The sequence below is a fragment of the Manis javanica genome, chromosome 9, assembly GCF_040802235.1.
Source record: "Manis javanica isolate MJ-LG chromosome 9, MJ_LKY, whole genome shotgun sequence".
Taxonomy (NCBI): Eukaryota; Metazoa; Chordata; class Mammalia; order Pholidota; family Manidae; genus Manis; species Manis javanica.
Genome location: NC_133164.1, coordinates 10,456,224 through 10,478,807, shown reverse-complemented (window position 1 = coordinate 10,478,807; position 22,584 = coordinate 10,456,224). Strand labels below are relative to the sequence as shown.

General features: G+C 41.4%; 1 long non-coding RNA gene across 1 annotated transcript; it reads right to left on the bottom strand.

Annotated features, from left to right (window-relative positions):
- Positions 1 to 16,831: 16,831 nt before the first annotated feature.
- Positions 16,832 to 19,316, bottom strand: LOC140843492 (uncharacterized). The gene is made up of 2 exons (XR_012121318.1): positions 18,032 to 19,316; positions 16,832 to 17,481 (listed from the first exon to the last, which is right to left on the bottom strand). It is a non-coding gene; the product is annotated as an uncharacterized lncRNA (long non-coding RNA).
- Between the last annotated feature and the right edge of the window lie 3,268 nt (positions 19,317 to 22,584).

Genomic DNA, 22,584 nt, shown 5'->3' with positions numbered 1-22,584 from the left:
GGTTATTTAGTGACCTCGCTGCTTACCCAGTAAGAAAAGTAGGGTTTCAGAGCTTGGATTTCCCAGAAGCACAAGTTGTTCCTTGCTGAGGTCAGGAGACCCACACCTGATGGTAAGTTGATATTTGCTAACGTAGCTTTTACGTGCAGAAAGGAGAACCACAGGTCTTGAGTCAGGTTAAATGGCTCATGTCTGCCCGGAGGTTACTGGGTTTTGATATTAAAAAAAAAAATCTCATGCCATGCCTTAGTCTTCTACCAGGCTTATTAGAAATGTGCCTGACTTTACAGTCAAAGAGAATAATAAAAATAAGTCCAGTTTTACAGCTTCATAAGGCACTTGGCAGACAGTCTTGAAATTTTCAATGCATTTCACTGATTACCTGGAAGTGCCTCAGAGGACTTGGGAAACCGTGCGCCTCCCATCCCACCCCTCACTGCCTGCCTCCGGCGGGGCTCCACTCTAATGAGACTAACCCCCTTTGCCTCCTAAGAAAGCCCAGACAATTTTGTTGGTTTCCAAAATAAGAGTGACTGACCCCTAAAAGCCCCCTGTGTAAGCCGTCTGGGGTCATGCCACATGCTGTTGCGCCCTCCCCCGGGGGAGGGGACCCCTCGTGGCTGGAGCCTGTTGGGCAGGATGTACAGGTTTTGCTGTTAGCTGGCCCCTTTGCTTCACCTTCTGGGCTTTGGCTTCTTCCTTTTAAGTGAAATCTTAGTAACAGCCCCACAGAAGGCCTTGAGAGGATTAAGGGAGTGACACATGCACGGACTGCTCTGGGATCTAGTAAATCCCAAGCGTCCATTGTCTTTCTTCCCTGACCCTCCCGTTGATGGCAGAACTATGGCTTCTACTTGGCTTCCCCTAGTGTAATGCTGGACGTACACAGAGATCAGAATAAGAGCGCTGTGAATTTATTTCCCAGTCCCACTCACATCCCACAAGTCACTCACTTGTATCCAGCTCACCTGGGGACTGCCTTTAAAGAACATGAACTTTCAAACTGCTTTTCTAATAAAAATAATTCATTCTCCTTATATTCAGTCTGGACTATGTTTTAAAGAATAAACAAGAAATTAAATATTACAGCCAACTCCAACATCCAGAGATAATCATTGGTTAATACTTTGAGGTATTTCCTTCCAGTCTTTTGTCTATGCATACGTGTACTCTAGTCTGTCTGTCTTAACTACCTGGGCATTCTGTGGCATTTGCCCCAGAGCATCTTAGAATAACTGCTTGGCTGCTGGGGCCCCAAAGGTGAGACCTCATTTGTAGAAGAACTGTATCTGATAGCTTATCCTCTCTCACTAGTTGAAGTATCTGTATATATCTGTATACACTGTCTCACATTTTTGCCTGTGAATAGTAAAACCCGCTTCCCTATCAAAAAGCCAGTTGGGAAAGTTCTGGGATATTTCCAGCCTCTAAGCTTGTAATGAGTACCTGTTTAAGTTAGGCAAATAATTTAGAGAAAAGAATTTCTCTGAGTTTCTTGATGTCTTGTTCTGTGCCATGTTATTAGATGAAGAAATACAGTAACGTTGGTTTCATTTCGGTTGAGGAGAAACCAGCAGGGGGCCCTTCACACCGGATCCTTTCCCCAGATCAAGGTTTTGCAAAACAGTTTGGGGCCAGCACCCTTGCACTTCTCAAATGCTTAATGCCTGCTAATTCCTTCCTTTGCCAAAGTCAGCCAGGGCACCCAGCCAGGAGGCTAAGTGGGTTTGCAAGGCTGGGCAAATTAGTCTAACCCACAGGATTTTCAGGAAATAACAATGCAAAAGTTCTTTTATTAAGGTATAAGGCATTTATGAAATGCAGCATGGCTGTCACACTCCTGTTCTTGCTTGGGGCAGCAGTATCCACAATTTCACAGCAGAAGTGTAAACAGAACCATAGCTCTGGGGGTTGGTTTTCATATCATCGCGGCTTAACTTCACGTGGCGGGTGCCTTTTGAGTCGTGAAATCTTCCCTGGTAATTGTGCTGCTCCATCTCCGAACTGCAGAGCCCAGCTACACTTTGGATATATAAAGAGGTGTGTAAGCTTAAGCTTATGTTTGTATATATGTTAATGAGATTTTGTGTTGTGTGTGGGTGTGTAAAAAGGGACCGAAAGGAGGAAACACTCCAAGCTCAGCCTTGCATAATTTCTTCCTGGCTAGGTTTTGATTGTGAGAATATCCTGCCTCTCTCTACAATTTTTCTTCATAGTATTTAAACTCTACCCTTCACCCTGAAATACATTTAATTCCTAGAATATGTTTATGTGTGTACGTACCCATGTACACACACTGAGAGCTCCTCCTGTAGATACGCAATAAATGACGGACAGCTATTGCTATTTTTGCTTTAGATGAATCTGGCCTTTAGAATTGAGTGTGAGCAAAAGTGAAGGCCCAGGAGTATAGACCTAAGACACCAGAAGAGTGTCTGCCTTTGAATACAAAACCACTCCCTGAGGGTAAACTTTGAGTGCCTTTCTCATAAAATAGTTTGAGCGCACGACTCTGCCCCCTTGTGGTAGAATGGGAGCAAGACAGTGTGACTGGTCCGTGGCACTGAAAATGTTTTCTTTGCATGAATGTCAGTTATCTCCACTTTATTATTATTATTATTATTATTACTATTATTATTAATTTATGTTGTTGCCATTCCACCTTCTGCTGGCTGAATATTATTATTTCTGAGGATACTATTAGCCCTATATCCTGGCACTGTACTAAGTAAGCTCTTCACATACTTTATTTCACGGAAGATTTGTAACAACTATATGGTATTATCTATTGTTAGCATTGCCATTTATAGAGCAGGAATCTACAGCTCAGAGAGGTTGAGTAACTTGTCCAGAGCCACACAACTAATAGATAATGGACTCAAGACTTAACCCCAGGCCTCACCTCTGCTCTTAACCAATTACCCACTGTACCAAGTCCCACCACGGCCAGTCAGAGCAGTGTTTCACAAACGTGGGTTACATTGGACCCTTGTAAAAGAAAATACTTCATTATGAACCAAAGTAAGTTGAGACTCCTTTGAGAAACTACATTAGATGATCCCAGCTATTCATATGACACAAAGGGTCACCTGCAAGGGGCTTCCCTGGAGAGTGCATCTAGTTGGTCCAGAATAAATCTATTTTTCTTTTTTTTTATATTATCACTGAATGAAACCATAGGTAAATTTAATTTTCAGGAGGCATGTGGAGCTAGGCTCTGCCTTCCCTATCGGCTCTGCTAGACATTTTTAAAACTCCCAGTTGGAAACACCAGCTTAGAATTTGAGCACAGAGAGAAGTGGTTGTGTCACAGTGTCCATATAATAGTGCTCCTAAGAGTATTCCTCTTTGGATGGCCCTTTCATCTTACATTTTTTAAGATTCCCAAGTCTTTTCTTGACTTTCATTTGAATCCACGTCTTGGAGGTAAAGCCTGCCTGATCCGGGGAAAACCCGCTCCCTGCCTCCCCCTGCTCTGGCGGCTGTGTGTTCCGGGGCTCGTGGCTGCATCCCCGCAGTCTCTGCCTCCACCTCATCTTCTCTTCTGTGTGAGTCGCATCCCTCTCGGCCTGTTTCTTACAAGGACACCTGTGACAGCATTTAGGGCCCACCTGGCTAATCCAGAATGATCGCCTCATCTCAAGATGCCTAATCACATCTGCATAGACTCCATTCCCAAATAAGGCGGCATTTACAGGATCCAGACATACGTGGGTATATGTCTGGGGGGGCCCGCCACAGATGGAAAGCAAGAGACCAGCCTCGCTCACAGGAGGTGGACCCATCAGTGCGCAGCAGGTGAAGGCTTGTTGGAGCTGATCTGCCTCCCCGTGGCTGGAATCCGAGAAAAGGCCAGCAGCTCAAAGGCAAGAGGCATCTGGTAGAACAACGTGGACAGCGCCGCACACCTTCAGCTGAGAGACTGGGGCTGGAAGGGTGGCCGCAACTCTAGTCTCTGCAGCCCTTAGTAAGTCTGCACTTACAGTTCAACTCAGGTATTGTGGCATCTGCTTGATTTATTTCTGACGGAGAGAGGCAGCTACCACATATCGGTGCTGTCCAGGGATGAATAATGAAGGGGACCAGGGAGAATGCCTGGGTATCTTTTCCTACATGTGCCTGCTTTTCACTCACCTGGAACATTACTGGAATAATTGCAGTAGGTGCCTACCTGGCTGCCCTGCATTCACTTTCTCCATCCTGGAGACCTTATCTCCAAAGAGCAAATCTGTCCGTGTCAGGCCCTGCAGCAGCTACTGGTGCCCGAAGTCCTTAATATGGTGCTACAGGATGCCCCTGGGGTGGTACTGGAATGGCACTTTGCATTGCAGCCACTGCTTTTCTTAATCTCCTGCTTATGGGGATGGGGCATTTGAAGGCACAAGAGACAGAGAGATACAGAATGAAGCAAAACAAACTTTGATAGCATCATAACTCACTGAGGCAGCACTGTTAGTATGAGTTGGTCAATGTGAGTCAGAGAAGGCTGTGCTAGTGGGAGACTCTCCACTCAGACATCTGAGGCTCTGAAGACCTAGGGATCAAAGCAGTCTTTCCAGGAGAGCATGAAGCTGTCCCTCATGCTTTTGTGCCTGCCACATGATCATTGGTTGAATGAATAAATGGGTCAAAAATGGCATTTCAATATGATTTTAATTTGTACTTCTCTTTTAAGAGGGAAAGTGAACATTTTTCTTATAATGTTTAAGAGGCTTTTGTTTTTCCTATCTGTGAACAGTTAGGTCTTCTTTGACCACTTTTCATGTTCTTTTTTTCTTATTGGTTTGTAGAGCTCTTTATATATTAGGCAAATCAAGCCTTTGCATGGGATATGTCTATGATGAATGGAAATTACGTATCATTTAAGCAGAAATTTTTTTCTTTAACTTAATGACTAGTTCATTTCAATTGTAATAGTATAAGGCAATTTTCATATTTCTGGGAATTAGATTAATACATTTGATTATAATGGTGAGCTTTAATAATGGATAAGTATTTTCAAACTTAATTTTTAGGTTAGTTAAATTTTGTAGTGCTTTTCTTTCCTGAGGTTTATTTTTTGCTCATAGTGTTTCCATGGTCTTATGTGTCCTGATGATTCACAATCTTGCCATCATCTTAAACCCAAATCAAGACCCACATCCTCCATAAAACTTGCCCAGCTGTCCCCACCCACACGACCTCTCCTTCTCAGTCTCTGTAGCACGCAAAGGATAAAATTCACCCCAAAATGTTTCACACTGACCCATCTGGTTTTTCTGGCTGTTCAACATCTGTAAGCCTCATCCCTTCCAAAAAACAGGGACATCTTTCTGCTCATCACTTAAGACTCTCCTGGGAACACAATAAATATCAATTACCTGGAAATAACCTTCAAGGGTTCTTAGCCTATGTTCCATGGGTAGAATTCAGGGTATCCTGAGTTAGAATTATTATTATATTACATTACATATTACTTATATCCTACCACAAGCTGGAGGCAGTGAGGAGGGGTCCACCCATAGGGGGCTTCAGAGGGAGCACAGCCCTGCTGGCACTTGACTTTGGATTTCTAGTGTCCAGAACTGTGAGGCAATAACTTTCTGTTGTTTAAGCCATGCCCCCCCCTTTTTTTTATTAAGGCATCATTGATATACAATCTTATGAAGGTTTCACATAGTGGTCACTACATTCACCCATATTATCAAGTCCCTCCCACACACCCCATTGAAGTCACTGTCCATCAGTGTAGTAAGATGCTATAGAGTCACTACTTGTCTTCTCTGTGCTATCCTGCCTTCCCCGTGCCCCCCACATTATGTGTGCTAATTGTAATGCCCCTTAATCCCCTTCTACCTCCCTTCCCACTCCCTCCCCTTTGGTAACCGCTAGTCCCTTCTTGGAGTCTGTGAGTCTGATGCTGTTTTGTTCCTTTAGTTTTTCTTCATTGTTATACTCCACAAATGAGTGAAATCATTTGGTACTTGTCTTTCTCTGTCTGGCTTATTCCACTGAGCACAATACCCTCTAGCTCCATCCATGTTGTTGCAAATGGGAGGATTTGTTTTCTTCTTATGGCTGAATAGTATTCCACAGTGTATATGTACCGCATCTTCTTTATCCATTCATCTACTGATGGACACTTAGGTTGCTTCCATGTCTTGGCTATTGTAAATAGTGCTGCAATAAACATAGGGGTGCATATGTCTTTTCAAATCAGGGATCTTATTTTCTTAGGGTAAATTCCTAGGAGTGAAATTCCTGGGTCAAATGGTATTTCTATTTTTAGTTTTTTGATGAACTTCCATATTGCTTTCCACAGTGGTTGAATTAATTTACTTTCCCACCAACAGTGTAGAAGGGTGCCCCTTTCTCCACATCCTCGCCAGCATTTGTTGCTCCCTGTCTTTTGGATGTTGGCCATCCTAACTGGGGTGAAGTGATAGCTCATGGTGCTTTTAATTTGCATTTCCCTGATGATTAGCCATGTGGAACATCTTTTCATGTGTCTGTTGTAAGCCAACCACTTTCTAGTAATTTCATTATGGCAGCCCTAGGCAACTAAGACACACAATATAACCTTGTCACCGATAGAAATCACTAATATTTTCATGCAGGATCATAGTTGCTACAGATATCTCAGGATATTGTTTAAGCTCACCACCACTTTGAAATTATAATAGACACAAAGCTGGATCTTTTTATTTAATGAGGTGTTTAATAACTTATGAATTTGTTTTAATCTATTTTGATATCCTCTTAACTGTATTTCAATATAACTTTTTATTTTATTTAATGCACCTTGAAACACTCTTCTGAGAAGGGGTGGGTAGACTTCCCAGAATGCCGAAGGACTGTGGCCCTCCAGCTCTGCCGGAGCGGCACTACTCAAGAGTACCCAGGAGAGGGCACTAGAGCACCTACGCAAAACTTTATATGCATCAATGCTATTTTACGGTACTATTTTTCCTGCAGAAACAGAAATGTCCTTTAAATTCATATTATTTTTAGAATACTAATAATGTATTCACTGCCATCAGAATATGGAACTACTTTCAGCCTGCTATCTTATTTGTTGACTCTTAAAATTTCCATACCATTTTTTAAATGTGTACAAGAACAGTTGGTACTGAAGCTATTTTTAAACTATATCCTATAGCTAGAAATACTCTTTAAATTCTATGTACTACATGAAAGTATGCAGTGAGCATAAAATGGACATTAGTCAAAACAGTAGCCTAGCCACGTTAAAATATACACAATATACAAAAAATAATGTGATCCATAGTGATAATGGTATGGAAGGGCCTTCTAGGTTCTTGGCAAAAGAAACCCTTTAAAATTGCATTTCCTCAGATATTCTGATCACCTTGATAGTTTTTAGATTATCCAAATGAACTAGATGCCAGGCTATTCTTTTGCTTATTTTACACAATTTCGACCAATTTGAAGGCAGGATTTTTTGTCCCATTTCTCCCAGCAGCTAGCCACCACCTCACGGCCCTTCCCGGACAGCATGTTTCACACACAGCTTTCTGCCTGCTGTTCCTGGTGGAAGAGGATCAGAGAATGAAGGCGAATCCCACTTATTTCTTTCGGCGCTGGTAAGGCCACTGATTAACACTTTAGCTGTTTCCTAAGCTATCCAGGCCCACATCCCCATGGCCCAGGCTTGTGGGGAAATATTCCCCAAACATAAAAACTACATCAGGAAGGGCCATCTTCTCACACTGTACTAACAGTGCAGCATAGTTTGGGGTTAGACACATTTGACTTCAAAATCCTAGCAGCAAATCTTAAGTGATGATCAAATTACTTGTCTTTGAACATTATCTCTGAGTAATACTAATCGCCAATAATACTTGTTCTTTGAATAATACTTATTTCTGAAATTATCTCAGAATATAAATTGTCTCCTCCATATAATGGGGTAGCAATAGCTGTTTCATGCGGTTGTTGTATGAATGTGATTCAACTTTGTAAAGTTGTGGACGCACAGTACATATTCTGTCAGTGTTAGCCTCCATCCCTACCTGCTCCCCCAAAACACTTTGTTTCCTCTTGCAAAGCCACACAGACCAAGTTCCGAGGTTTCTTCATCTTAAAAAGACTTAAGAAATAGGTGGGGTGGGGGCTGTTAAACGGTACATTTCAGGAAAAGGTCAAATTATGACTCATTCAAATACAAAAATGGTCATGTGTCCTCATTCAGTGAAGGAATCAGGCAGATTTTATAACTGGTTCAATAAAGAAGTCAAGAAGCAAAAATTTATATGGAGTAAAGGAAATGTTGGAATGAGCTGTACAAGAGGCAAAACTTTTTTTCCAAAAGTTGGAGTGGAGTCTGCGCAAATTTCTCCCAGAGGTGATGGAATTTACATAGGTACCAGTTATCTACAGCTCTCAGAGTTGTAAAATAGCTCAGAATTAGAACCAGAAGATAAAAATCAGAATCAGATAAGGCAGAAGAGTGTGTTTACCATGAATGCATTGCTTTCCATTTGGAAGGCACTTTCTCCTACCGCTGAAGGTGTGTGCGACAGTTAAAGGTTCCTTTTTTATTTTCTACTTCCTAGACTTAGGTCATAGAGAAACTATCCTGCCTTGGCTAAAGCCTGCTGAGAAATCACTAAAAATCAAGAGCCAGGAGCTGGAACACAGCTACAGGTTCCAGGGCCAAACAAAACTGGGTGCTAAAAATCCGCGCGTGGCTGCAGAGAAAGTGCCAGCAGGTCTTCAGCCCCCAGAGCCATCCCCCTGTCCCCGGGTGGAGGGGAGCCCGTACTGGCTGCCAGCTTCAAGCCCTGCAGGTCTGCTTATTAAAACAAAACAAATTCTTTCCCAATACCTTCTCCAAAGTAGCGACTCCTTCACGTTATGTGGATGGGCATTTGGCCAGCACCTGTCTGGTCAGACAGCGCCTTGCTTATCTCCCGGTGTTAGTAACTAAGTACACAAGGAAAGTGACCTGGAATCCCGATTCTTGCTGATTAAGCGCCCTGGCTTCTGTGTTGATTAGCCAGTGGATTAACAGGCAGGTTCAGTGCCATTCAGCCTTCCTCTGCTCCCAGTTGGTCTTCTCCTAGACTTTCTGCTTAGAGCTGGGGATAACTTAAGGCAAATGAGGCATTCACACTGACTGCAATACAAAATTTAAGAGGCACCAGGGTGCAAAAAAATTCCATAATTAAGATAAGTAGTATTTTAATATGACATTTTAAAATTTCAAAAGCAATGCAAAAATCCATGATGAACAAAATATAGAAATTTTAAATAAAAAGAGGATCCAACCTATATATGTAGTACTCTGAGGGTAAGTACCAGCCCTGCCATCTATCCCAGGTAAAAGCAAACCAGACAGGTGGCACCTTCAATTTTGTCCCACTGGTACTTCTGAATCCAGACTGTTGCAGGCAGTATGTGCACATTTTCAGAATAGCGCATGTACACTTGAGGTTTTCACTTTATTGAGAGTATATTTTTCACTTAAAAACACTAAATGATATTGAACTCTGATTAATTAAATATTTAAGAGGAAGTGCACTCATGTTTGCTATTTATTTTGTCCAAATAATAATAGTAATAAGATGGGTTATGGATGGGTAGAGGGAAGGACAGATGGACAGACACTGACAGAGTACAGCAAAATGTTAATTGTGAATCTTCATGGTGGGTATATAGGTATTCACTGTAAAGTTCTTTCAACTTTGCTGTATGTTTGAAAAAATTCAGAGGAGTTTTAGAAATGTTTTAAAATTTGGAAAAAGTAAAAATAATCCAGTCTCTGCCACAATAACATGTAGGATCACCAGCTCCCAACTTGGGGATCTTGAACTTGTCTCCTTCCCTTGTCCTTTCATATGCAGGAAGCATTAGTGTTTTGACTCAAAGCAAACCAAGGTTACCATCCTTAATGACACGTGTTGGATCACATCCCCTTGCTGTCTCCAGTGTTTGTGTAAAGGACAACTACCAAGTTCTTTTTTTTTTTTTTCTGACACCCTAGTATCACTTAATGTGTGACAGTTTAACACAGAGTGAGTTTCTGTTCTCATGGGCACCTAATATATGTCATGCCTCTAGCATAGCACTTTGTCAATATTTAGTGATGGTTAGCTATTGAAGGGTGGCAGAATATGCCACTCCAAATGTGCCACTGTGCCTTAAGGATTATTTTGAGTTGGAGGCAATACAGAAGGAACAGATGCAAGAAAAGTTCTCTGCCTTTCCTCTTATTTGCTTAAAAACCCGACATAAATTTATAAAGGTGCCCCTCCTCCCTTCTTTGCCAGGAAGGACAAAGTTCATCTCCAGACAACTTCACACCCTTATCAGCGGGGAAGATACCAACTGAAATCTACACAACAAGCCTTACTCATGTTCACCATGCTTTTCTTGGTCACCTCCTCACGACCAGCCTTTCTTGTCTTTAGCTATAGATAATCTATAAGCCTGAATTCTAAGTAACTCTTGAGAGTTACTCATTTTTCTCTAGGTATCTCCCATGTATGCATGAGAGATAGGTTAATAAACTTCCGTTTGTTTTTCTCTTGTATGTATTTGCCATCCATATAACTTGAAGTTTGGGGTTTGATGCCAGAAATTTGTGAACTCAGATATAAAACCACACTTTAAATATAAGTAGAGTATAGCCTGGGTAATTTCCTAGAGAAACACTTTTTAGCAGCTGTTTTTTAATATATAGAAGGTTTATTGAGATATAATTCACCTACTATAAGATTTATCCATGTAAAGTATATAATTCAATGTAAATTTAGTATATGCACATAGTTGTGGATCCATCACAACCAAGTTTAGAATATTCTCACCACCCCACAAACACCATATCCTTTAGCCGGCATCTCCGAGACTCTGTATCCGCATTCCTTCAAACCAGGTAACCATTAATCTCCTCTCTGCCTCTATATATTTGCCTCTTCTGGACATCTTATACCAATGAATGCATACAATATGTGGTTTTTTGTGACAAACTTCTTTCATTTAGCATATTGTTTTCAAGTTTCATCCACGCTGTAGCATGTGTCAGTACTTCATTCCTTTTTATACCTGAGCAATATTCCATTGTAAGGATATGATACATTTTGTTTATCCATTTATCACTTATAGAGTTTTGGAGTGTTTTTATTTTTTGACTGTTATGAATAATGCTGCTCTGAACCTGCATGTAAAAGTTTATGTAGGAATATATGTTTTCTTTTCTCTTGGGTATATACCTAAGATTGGAATTGTTGGATCATAAGGTAATTCTATGTTGAACCTTTTCAGGAATTGCCAGACTGTTTTCCACAGTGGAATTTTACATTCCCACCACTGTATGAGGGTTCCAATTTCACCTCGTCCTTGCCAACACTTGTTTTTATCTGCCTTTTTTATTATAGCCATCCTATAGCAGCTGGCTTTTGTGTGTCAGGGAAGAATTTGATGAAAGTGCCACATAAGAAGATCGGGGTGGAACAGACATCTACATTAGGCTTAATGGGTATTGAACACATTGTGGGAAGGGTCTTGATTTGGGTTCTCTCAGAATCAGACATTGAGACAAGGATCCCAGTGCAAGTAGTTTATTTTGGAGGAAAGAAAAACGCGGGAAGTAGAGTATGGAAGTGAGACCCAGAAGGCAAGAGAGCCAAAGTGGGGTCAGCAGTCAAGCCAAGAACTTCTGTGGACCAGGAGAGCTGGGTCCCTCTAGGGAGAGAATCAGTACAGAGCGCACCTCTTGGGTCTTCCAAGACAGGAGGAGCTGGGGCATTTATATACCATCTCCCATCAGCTATTGGTTGAGGCTGTTCCCAGAGGCATTGATTCCCTGCCCAGAGGCAGCCCTCCACAGAGAAAAGAAAAAGGCGATTGGAAGTTGGGCTGGTGTGCACGGAAATGGTTTGAGAAAGGAGACATGTGCAGGTCACTGTGCAAGTGCCTTGCAGGGAGTATGAGGTGGTGCTCACAGGGTGCTTAATTAAGCTCACAGGGTGCTTAATTCCCATCAAGGCAAAATGTGAACACATGGCGGAAATAGAGAGCAATCAATCAGTGGAATACACTACCATGGCAAATGATGTTCTAAACGTGTGATCAAAAAGACAAAAATGATGCAGAGAAATGACCGATATTGAAAGCATCCATTTACATGAATGTCCAGAAAAGGCAAATCTTTTGAGACCAGAGACAAATTCGTGGTCACCTGGGGCTGGAGGTGAGACCAGAAAATTACTGCAAATTTTAGACCAGAGACAGATTTGTGGTCACCTGGGGCTGGAGGGTTCTTTTGCAGTGACAGAAATGTTCTCAAATTGGATTGTGGTTTTGTCTGCACAATTCTGTAAATGTATAAAAATCATTGAACTGTCCACTTAAAACAAGTGGATTTTATGGTGGGTAAATTATACATCAATAAAGCTGTTTTTTAAGAATGGAGCATGGAGACTTAAAACTGCCTGCAGGCACATGGATTCAGGGCCGGCCTTCATCCTTTGTCTCCCTACATTCCAGACACTCTGCTACCTCTGAGTCAGAATTTGGATGGTCCTGGGAGAGGCACCTTTGCTGTGGGAAATCCATCAGACATGAGGGCTGTCAGCTGGGCAAGTTACCTGATCTCCCTGGGCTGCATCACCTTGTGGGCAATGTTGGTGTTTTCTAGAAATCACAGCAATACCTAGTACCTCCAAGTCTGTTATTAGGGTATTTGCTACATAGTGCCATTAGGAATGATTTCTTGGTATGATGAGGCAAATATGGTAATGGAATAGTCATCCAAACAAAAGTGGGTTGGAAAAGCATCGTAGCCCCAGGGCACTTTATAAAATAGATGAGACTTTTAAAATGAATTATGTAACAGTGCTAATAAAGAAGAGTGCAGCATAGAACATAAGGAGAAGTGCATCAGGGAACAAAATGGCAGAGAGCACGCTTTCTGGGTGTGAGGCTTTTAGTGATTTATATAGTTCATAGAAAATGTGGCTTCAGGAAACCTCTAACTCAGCTTGATGAAGAATGAAAGGAATTTCCATTAGTTGCTTTAACTCTTATTCAGTCCTTCTGATGACAAAAGAAAATTGAAATCACTGAAGCATGCTTTATATAATCAAGATTATTGATTTGATTCAAGCAGGTAATAAACTTGGCTGGAATGCCCCATGTGATTCAAGCAGGTAATAAACTTGGCTGGAATGCCCCAAATGATTGATTTATGCCACCCAGTTATCAGTTTTAGTTAAACCCCCTTTTAAGCACCACTCCAGAAATTCCTCTTGCATTAAGACCTCTTAGCAGCTCAGTTTTCTGTCATGATTTTTCTTCAATACTTTTTGAATCAGTTGTGGTTGCTGTGTTTTGAAGTTGAACTTTATTAGCTGCTAACAAAATCAAGTCAACTGATTAAAGCTATTTGGTGATGGGTTTCCTGAAATATTATCTTATGGGTGTCTAACTTTCAGAATTGTTTATCTCCTATGTTTATCAAAATAGGAGAATCCTGTGTATTAGAAATCTTTCAAATGATTTGACTTACAGAAAGTAATGACTCTTTTGGTGATTTTTATGATCATCTTAATTTTTTTCTGAATTTGCAAATATTCTAAAACAAATTGGTATTGTTGTACTTCACTTTACTTGTAGGCATTTTAACTTGCTTAATTATGCCAAATAATACATGAATATATTCTGTTCATAAAAGTTTCAATCAACCCAGAAGTATCTAGAAGAAAAGTGAGGTCCTAACTGCTACTGTCACCACCAACCTCAACTGTCTTTTTTGCTGCAGCTTTAACAACTATTATAGTTTAATGTGCATCCTGCTAAACTTTATTTATACTCATGTGGTTTTCATGGTATTATATGTTGCAACTTGCCTTTTGTGCTTACAGAAGTCCGGATGATCTTTAAACATGCTTATCTATATCTATATCTGTATCTATCTATACCTGTATCTATATCTAGCTAGTTAGCTATCATCTATCTATCTATATAAAGTAAATGTTGCTTTGGGACAAGGAATGCAATTTTTATTTATATCATTTTTTTTTATTGCTGCACAGTATTCCAGTATTGTTTATTTTACCATTCTCATATTGATGGACATTCACTTGGTTTTCCAGTTTACTGTGCATCCTTTGTATATATGTGTCTGCTTAGGTTGAACAAATATTTTTTTTTTGAGAGGGCATCTCTCATATTTATTGATCAAATGGTTGTTAACAACAATAAAATTCTGTATAGGGGACTCAATGCTCAATGCACAATCATTAATCCACGCCAAGCCTAATTCTCATCAGTCTCCAATCTTCTGAAGCATAACGAACAAGTTCTGACATAGTGAATAAGTTCTTACATGGTGAACAGTACAAGGGCAGTCATCACAGAAACTTTCGGTTTTGATCACACATCATGAACTATAAACAGTCAGGTCAAATATGATTATTCATTTGATTTTTATACTTGATTTATATGGGCTGAACAAATATTTTTTCAGAAGAGAGTCCTGCAGATGGAATTGGTGGATCAAAGGGTATTTGCATTTTCAGTGTCAGTAGATATTGCCATCCTGCTGTTCACATAGGTAAGTCATATACACTTCCACCAGTGGCTTATGAGTGACTGGTTCTTTAACAAATCCTGAATATTATCACTTTTTAGATTTTTGCCACTTGAATGGGCAAAAAAATCCCCTTTCCCAAATGATAGTGAAATTGAGGTTAGGCATATTTTCATATATTTATTGATTAGAACTCTTTCTCCTTCTGTGTTTTGTCCATTTTACATGTAAATAAATTCTCTCAGTCTCATGTTTTTTATTTTAGTTTATATCATTTGTCATACAGAGAGTTCATTTTCAAGCAGACAAATCTGTCAACTTTTACTTTATGGCCTTTGAATTTTTCTTTAAGACCCTTTCCATGACAAAATTATAAAAACTATTGCATTTACTTCTGATTCTTTTACAGTTCTATAAAATTAAATTTTTGTTTCATTTGAGAACTTTTATTTTATGTATAGTGTGAGGTAGCGCTCTAACTTTATTTTTTTCCAAATAGATACAGTTACTCAGCACCATTATATAGTAAGTAATCCTTCCTCCACTGACTTGAAATACCACTCTTTTTTATCAAGTCAGCATCTTTCCATTGCATTTTCTACTTGATTACTTTTGATGTGTAGGAAATATAATTTATTATTTTAATATATTTTAAGAAAAATTCCCTCCATTTCAGGAGGAAAGAAAACTCTTCATTGTGATGTCTTAGAATTATATCAGTTGTTTCCAGTCAAGTTCACACCATCTGAAGTTACCAACAAAAAAGAATCAGTATGGGATGGTTGAAGGCATTTCCCTTAAAAGAAAATGATGTAGTGCTTTGCTACTGAGTGTGGTCCTCAAACCAGCAATATTGGTGTATTCCAGGAACTTATGAAATTGCAGTATCTCAGGTCTCCCTCCAGGCCCACTGAATCAGAATGTGCATGTTAACAAAATTGCTGAGCCATGTGTGTGTACATGAAAAATCTGAAAGCGCTGGAGTGTTGAATATCACAGTTTTTTGCTTCCCTGGCAACCATGGCCCTGCTTTTGTTAGGAGCACCTTGATTTTGCTTTGCTGGAATGTCCTTCCCCATTGCATGTGGGAAGGACTGGGTGGCAGTGAACATTTGACATAAGGTCAGCAGTGAAAATCTGTCTCCTTGGAACTCTTGACATTAACACCAAAAATAATGAAAGTTGATTATTTTAAAGCCTGTGCAAAAACAAAATAACCCAAAACCCTACCCAATAGTCCTTGCTCTGCAGGGCCATCTTGGTTTCCACCCTTTCTGGGGCCTGGATTCTCCTCTGACTCTGCAAGCTAAGCCATGTACTTTGAATAAATTGCATTTTTGCTTTAGTTAACGTAGGTTGGGCACTATGGCTTACACACAGAGAACCCTGACAAACACCTCCAAGTGGGATATTGCAAAGTACAAACGCTGCCATGTAGAATTGGTTGAGTCAAGATAAAGCAAGAGAAACCCCCATCCCTTGCTGGGAAGTTAGAGATTCCTACAAAGTAGTTAGAAATCTACTGGCTATGCAGTGGCATCCTGGAATTCTGTCCGTGTGACTCCTGTGGCTAGAGCTTTAGGGGATTGAAGGAAGAATGCTGTGTCTTGGCTACTCCTTCTGGCTTTGAGTGGAATCTTTCAAAAAAGAGGCAAGCTTTGAAATAAAAGAGCCCTAGAGGGCTAGAAGAACAGGGGAGTTGATGCCTGTTTCTTAAGACCAAAACCCAAAGACGATGAATGCCCTTTCTCTGCTTAACACAGCTGGACTTACCAAGTCTATGTCAGGATTTCAGGACTATGACCATGACTGACCACTGGAGGAGTTAAGTACCCAAGATCACTAGAACGTGTCTCCTCAGGTCAGGGACTTTGTCCTTTCCATCGCTATTTTGTAGGGCAGGGGCAAGTGCTCAGTATTTGTGGAATCAGTGAGTCAGTATTACTAGGCTAAGCATTTGATGAAATGCAAATTGGATGGAAAGACACCGCAGGTACTGGAGTTGTATTGCCAGAGAACCCCAAAGCCCTTCAAACTTTGAATGGCCTTGACACCTCACCCTCACCCTCAATTCCAGGGCTGGGCACAGGACCCACTTATGCCCACTCGAAGCATTGAGGCTTCAGAAAAGGGACTGGTAGAGATGGAGACAATCATGCCAAGTCAGTTTCGTCTCTGACTTAACTATGACTGCTTCTGGACTTTTTCAGATACTTGAGACGATGAATGCCCTTTCTCTGCTTAACACAGCTGGACTTAATTCTGTCACTCATAATTAAAAGGGACTTGACCCATACACTTAGTCTGCAGGTTTATTTACCCAGGAATTCAAAACAGATGCCAGAGCAGGATACAACCCTTTCTGAACTTTCCTCCCTGAGTTGGTTGGTGTGGCAGAAAGTCTGAAATGGGAGGCAAGGGAGCTCCTCTCGGGCCATAATAACCCCACTTCAGACTCTCGGAATGCGATCCCGCTGCAGGGCAGATCGGTGACAGTGCCAAGAGTACTCAGTGCAAACAGATGTTTGAGAAATAAACTGCTCAGCTCCTCGTGTGAACAGGGAGCACCACCCTGCAGGTGTCTGCTCTTGGGGTCTCCACTGTTTTTCTTTGCCATTTTGGCTGGAGAATTTCCCAAGGTTCCACCCTGACCTTCAGCTCATTCTTTAAATTCTTTATCTTCCTCTCTTCACTCTCTCCTCCACTGCCATCTCTGCATCGTTACCTTCCTTTGATGGCACTCCTGTTTCTGTGGCCCTGCATTCTCTTTTCTCCCAAGAATTGTGTATGCAAAGTCCAGTGGTTGTTTCTGAGGATGAGGGTTTTAACCACTGAGATCAGAGATGCCTTCACAGAGCGGTGACTTGGCTTTAAGTGATGAGCAGGGATTGGTTCGGGAGACAAGGGGTGGAGTGGAGGCACCGTGCAAACACATTCCAGACATGTAACTGTAAGGAGAAATGGATATAGAGAAATATACTTGGAATAGTGAAGTTTAATTCTTGATTATTAATGTGCAACAGAAATAAGAAAACTGAAGAAATGAAGGATCTGAACAATATAGTTAGTCTTTTAACCAATCATACCAGCACTGTATGTCATAAGGAGAAGCTATATCATTTTCTTCCCCAGAAACTTGATTTGGAAAATGTTGTACCTAGAGGGATGCTTGTTTGGTGCCGGAAGCATATCAAATCAAAGAACAGACATGGCTGAACACGGTGCTGCTTCCTAGTGTATCAATTTTCTTTGAAGGTTTTTAGAGGAGGAAAACATTATTTTAATAATAAAGCCAACTTGAATATTTCTGAAACAGAATGCAAAGTTCTCATTATTATTTAAGATGATGCTTAAGCCTTAAAAGATGATTTTCCAAAACCTCAAGAAAAATGCATTAATCCTCCTGGTCCATTAGGAAGACTCAGGTGAGAATGTTTGAAAAGCAGAAGGCCAAAGTTCCCATTTGCCCCAGTTTTGCAGTCTGGCCCGATCTCTCACCTCCAGCTCTGTGGTCACCACTTGTCCTCTCTCCGCTCCACGTGACCTGGGCTCCAGCCTCTTGGGATTTCTCATCGTTTCCCAAGTGCTCCTGCCTTAGCGTCTGCTTCACCTCTGCCTAGAATCATCCTGGCAAATCCAAGTCTTACTTCTTCTTTGAAACATTTCCAAGCAGAATGGAGTGGAAAGATTCCACCTGGGCAGGCTCCGGCGAACCGTTTTAATAGCGTTGTTCCAGTTCTTCACTCACCTTTCCAGGAAGAGCCGCTGACTTCGTGCCCTGTGACTTGCAGTGGCCTCACTGTCGGAGCAGTGTTCTTCGGCTGCCTCTCTGAGACGCACCTTGGCCACGTGGCTTGCTTTGCCCAATGGACTGAGCAAGGAAGTGGCAAACACACCCGAAGGGAAGCGCTCCGAGACATCGCAAGACTCATCCACTCTGTTTTCCTTCTGCCACCGAAAATGGCCTGCTCCCAGTAGAGGCTCTTTCGGACTGGATCCTGGAGTGAGGAAGACACGTGGAAGAGGGCTTGTGCCCATTGTACAGCTAGTGTGCAACATGGTTGAGAAACACATCTTTGTTATAAGCCCCTGAGGTCTGGGTGTGCGGGGACTCACTCGGAATCCAGACATGATATAAAGATTATTGTAAGAAGCAGACCAACAGTAGCAACTTTTGGGAAAGAAATTCCTTTTTGGGACAGATCTGTTCTAAGAAAGGAGAATACAAATAAACACCCACCCCCATGTCCCTTCTGCAGAGGAGTTCTGTGGCTCTGAAGGAGGCACTATGACCCCTCAAACCAGCATAGACAGCATGACCACAGATTTTCCTGTCTCCTGTTTGTTCTCCTGAAAACCCATTTATCTTTCCAACAAGACATTTGTTTTCTCATAAGGGCATTTCTCCCCTTCTTTCACCTATGAAGTTGGTATAAAGCTCCAAATCCTAACCTTACCTTTGTGTTACTCACCACTCTGTTCTCCCATGTGTAAATAAACTGGGTTTTTTTGCGTCTTATTAATCTGGCTTTTGTCAGTTTAATTCATAGGCTCTAGTCACAGAGCATAAGAGGATAGAGGAAAACTTTTCTACAAGGGCCATTTTTTTTACTACAGCAAAGCTGATTTGTGCAGTTTCTGATTGTGTCTATGCCATTTGCTTGCTTGGTGAAGCTTATGTTCTGGAAGACCCTTGCTTCTGTACAGGCTTATAAATTGGATATAGCTAATGATTTTTTTCTTTCTTGTAAAAAAATAGTATGAACAAATTGTCACTGTTGTATATTGGTATTAAGTCACAGTTATACATCTTTTTCAGAGGATAAATCATACATGTTGCAGTAAAAAAAGAATCTGGTAACTCCTGTGAGAAACCTGTCTAAGAAGTTTTCTTCCTTACTGTTTTAATAGTGTTTCCACTAAGGAATAGAGAAGGAAGGGTCCCTTTAGGGTGCTTGAAATCCCCATTTAGAATTATGCCTGGATGCCACATGGCCCTTCCTAAGTGCCCCAGGAGAGGTCCCTAAAGCAAGTTGAATCCCTCCCCCCTCAAAGCCAGTGCCTCAGCCCCACCAGGCTTGGCTGTGGGTCACGAGCAGCATTTCTGTCTGTCCCTCAGATCAAGTAAGCAGAGTCCCAGAAAGGCCCGACATTTGGAAAATTCATCTCAGAGCAAAGGGCTGTCGGATTATGTAGATATTCATAGACTTTTCTGAGCAAACCAAAGGCAGGAAGCTCTGCGCGTTTGGCTGGTCGCTGCTTATCATACGGGGAAATGGCCATGTCACTGTGATCAAAAGAATCACAGTCGAAACGAGATACCACCAGGTGCTGCCTGTTGTAGCTGGGTGAGGGGTGAAGGGAGCTTCTTGAGTGTCTCCCAATTTATGTGTAATGTGAATTTTTTCTTAGTAAAAAGAAAGAGAAGGGAGAGCTTATGCCAGAGAAGGGGTCACCTGACTTTTAAGAACTGAGTAAATTACTTAATTTTGTGACCCCTCAATTTCTCCCTCTATGAAATGGGATTAATACACCTCTTTCATAGAATAGTGTCTTAGTAAGGGGTTCCTTTTGTCCACAAAACAAATACCTGTGTGTAATGGGACTTTCTTCCTCTGATTGCTAAAGTAACCCTCAAAGTACCTGAAGGCTCCAGGTAGGAAGTTTTATGTTGCAACTTGATTATAATAAAGCATTTGGCAGCAGTGCGTCATAACTACAAATATGTGGCTACCTTTTAGAAGAGCCTGCGTGGATTTTGAAGAGCTGCGTGGATATTTTTGTATTTTGCCTGCCTGTCCTCTGTGCATTGTTGTGCTCCCCGGCACACTCAGCCTCCGGGACCACTCCTTAGAAGACCCCGGCTCCTCCCTGCTGACCGGTCAGAGGGAAGCCCTGAGGCCATCCCGGCAGGATCGCCCAAGGGCATCTGTGTTGCTCCTTGAAACTGCTGAAGTTCCTGTTGAGCGCGCGCCGTTCCTCACTAACCAGAGAAGGACGGGCGCCGGTGCTCCCTGAGGCCCCTCCTTCCCCCTTCCCGGGGCGCGCGCTGACAGACCTCTGCGCCTTATGTGCAGGGGTTGCAACCTTTAGCCGCCCTTTTTGTCTGGAGGTAAATTCTCCCCATTCTTTCCCACTATCTTGGAAGGAAGAAAGGCACTTTAGGAGGAAAAAAGACTGCTTCTAATTTCACTTTGGAACTAGCAATGTATTTCTTCAGGCACACTAGGGCAGATAAATAGGTAAATCACTTAATCCATTCTCAATCAATGTGAGTTTTCTTCGAGTTCCCATAGGTCTTTGTTAAGCATTTAGAATAGTCTGTTATAGCATTTAGAATTTGCAGTGTGTCATTTATTTTCCCTATTAGTGATTTCTTCTGACATATGATAGATGTTCAGTAAATGTTTGTTAAACGGCCAGCTGGCTGCATGGATGGATGGAAGGATGGGTATGTGGGGAGTGAAAGACTGTATGCGTCAGTGAAAAGGAGGGTGGGTCAGCGAACAGATTGTTAGAATCCACTTTATTTGTGTAGCTATCCCTCTAAGGTTTCTGCATAACATCTGTCTTAGGGGCTTAATGTTTGTATATCTCAAAATTTATATATTGAAACCCTAACCTCTAATGTGATGGTGTTTGGAGGTGTTGCTTTTGTGAAGTAATTGCGTTTAGATTAGCTCATGAGGATTCTTATCTTGGGATTATTGCTCTTATAAGAGGAAGAGACACTGCACCCTCCTCTCTTTTCATATGAATGCTTTTTTGCATATTAATAAGAATAAAAGTGTAAGCAGAAATGCAACACGATTACAACAGCCAACATATGTGGAGTATGTACCATGTGCTCGGTGTTTTAAGTAAATCCTTTACAAGCATTATCTCATTCCCTCTCTTTCAGGATGGTTCTTAATCAGGACTCCTGTCAGCTTGCCAGCACTGTCACAGCTGCACTGTTGTTAAGAAATGGAAATACTACAGTTCTGGTTGGTAACTAGGTAATTCTCAAACCCACCCTGGGCCCAGGTAAGCATCTTGCTGGGGGTGCTGCAGCTCCCACCTGGTTTGTGAGCCCCAGACCTGCCGGGCAACACCCAGGGCTGACCTGGCTTTGCAAGGCTGTGTTTACCTGTTGCCATCTGGCACCCTCCGTAATTAGAGCAGCTGCCTGTTGGAACAGCTTCCACGGTGTATGGGTTATTCAGTATTTCAAATGTCACCCCACTTTTATTTTCCTTTCTTTTTGCACCAACCAGAGCAAGATGAAAGCAAACTGAACGAAAAGGGTTTTTTTTTTCATCTCCCTAGAAATCAGGTGTTTTTTATTTTGTCTGCTCTCTTGGAGACCTTGTTTGTATATATCCATAATTCTTACATAGTTGGCAATCACAGTGAAGTTTACCTTTGTGTCTTACGTCTTCTGGGTAACATTACATCATAAGCATTTTCCCAAATTATTACATACTTTCCAAAATTATTATTTTAATGATTTGTCAAATCCTACTTTGATGGAAGTCCGATATCTGTGCTGTGAAAGTTACAATGTGATGGGTATAGAGAGAGAAAAGAAAGACAACACAACATCCTCTCTCCCCATTCACTGGCGCCTCCCACGTCCCACAGGTTTTCTCAACAGGGAGCAGATAACTAGACACAGTATATAGTTCAAAGTTCTGCTGGGCTGGATTCATGGCCCTAGAGAAGAAATTCCGGTAGAACTTCACAAACAGCTGTAATTACAACTTTGCCAAGATACCTGGTTCTTTCGTTCTGCATTACTTATTTTATGGCCCTTTTCTTAGGAAACTTCAATCCCCATGACACCTCAAAGCTTCTTGTATGAGTACTGAGACTACAGTTAAAGTAGGGCAACTAGAACAAATGGTTGGTTTTGAAAACATCACCTATCTATTAAGTTCTAGAAAAAGATCACTAATTTCTCAGAAACATCACTTGATCTCAATGTGACTAATTTGTTTAAGAGAACATTTTTTAAAAAATGGGTCATCTTTTTCCCTGCCCTGAATCAGTTGTCTCTGTGCTTCCCCATG